A 1,593-nucleotide genomic window follows, 5' to 3' on the forward strand; every position below is an offset into this window, starting at 1 on the left:
CTGTGAGCTGCCCGCCGAGCTCTGCCTCCCCTCGCCCACCTCTCCCTGCCCGGGCAGGGGCACGGGGGATGCCCGGGGGGGTGCCCAGGGGGTGCCCGGGGGTGCAGGCAGGCTTGGGCCAGGGCTGTGCTGCTCTCCCCCAGCCAGGCTTCGCTGCAGCATCCCTTCAGGCACTTTGAGGGGGGCCTGTATCAACACTCTGTCCCCAAAATCAATCATCTCGAGCTTGCTTTTGTCCTGTGGAGCTGGAGGCTCACTGTCAAAGCGTCACCTCAGATTCTCTGCCCAAAAATACCAGGAACTGAGGAAAGGTGGGCTCCGGTTTTTACCACAAAAGAGACTGTGCCATGAGAATATCACTCACTCTCCGCTGGGTGATCCCCCCCCGGCTGCCCGGCTGCAGGACTCCGCTAAGGAGCTAACAGCAGAAAAATAAACAAAAAATCCCAGCCGCTGCCCTCATGGAGTACGGGACCAAATGAGCTCCACGGCGAGCAAAAACTGCTGAAAACAGCCAAACTGAGACTGTGCCTGTCCCCCCGCCAGCCGCCCCAAGCGCTGCCCCTGCCTGCCTTCCCCTGGAGCCCCCAGCCCCTGCCCAGTGCCCAAACTCTCCTGCAGCACCGGTCAAAACTGCCAGAGCACGCACGGATTGATCCGGGGCACCAGTAACCCCAGTCCAGGGAGGAAAGCGAAACTGGGTCCTCTTTGGAGACAGGGCTGGAAGCTGGCCCACGCCGGGGATTTGCAGGGGCTGATTTTGCAGCTCGATGTTGTGTCTTACTCCTGCACCTCTGCTCGCAGGCTCTCATCCCACTCCTGGAAGCGAGCGGCCACTGTGCGAGTACACGCAGTACTTTCTGATTAACCCGCACTCTGCCCTGAGCTCCCGGGCAGGCGAAGCCCTGCGCAGCGAGCCCAGCCAGGTGAGGGGTCTCAGCCCCACCGGCGCATTTGGCCGTTTTCATCTGCTGCAAAATGTAAACGATTTCAGGGGAGAAGAAATGGGGGGGTGGCGGCTGACTCTGGTGGTGGGGGGGGTTTTCCGCATCTGCTTTTGCTTTGCGGTCGCTTGCCAGCGATCTGTCCCCCCGAAGGCATTTTGGTGGCCCGTGCTAAGCGTTGCAGAAACCACAACACACGACTTGGGGATGTTGGGGCTCGACTCTGATATCTCAATCGGGATCGGCTTCTCTGACATGAGCGAGGTGGCGGCCGTGGGGGATGTAATTGCACTCCCCGAGCGTCAGATGAGAAATCTGTTCTAAATGTCACCAAGAGGAAAAATATAATTTGTGGTGGGTCTGCAGCAGTTTATTGCGAGCCCCGTCATTTTTAACGTTTTCCTTAAGTCTCGGCTTCTGGAATTATGTGCTTAAGGAAAACAATAATTTCTACGCTATTTCCCAACCGTTCTGCCAGCAAAGAAAATCCTGGAAAGTTGAAGCCGCAGCAGCCAAAACCCCCGGGGAAACAAAACAAAAACAAAAAAAGGAAAAGCAGGAGGCGACGCGAAAAAACGAATTTTTTTTTAACTTGGGAGGGAAAAACGGAATCGAAGCGGCCGCGGGAATTACCGGCCCGGGGACGCGG

Source organism: Pygoscelis adeliae, unplaced genomic scaffold (assembly GCF_000699105.1).
Source record: "Pygoscelis adeliae isolate BGI_AS28 unplaced genomic scaffold, ASM69910v1 Scaffold230, whole genome shotgun sequence".
NCBI classification, from domain to species: domain Eukaryota; kingdom Metazoa; phylum Chordata; class Aves; order Sphenisciformes; family Spheniscidae; genus Pygoscelis; species Pygoscelis adeliae.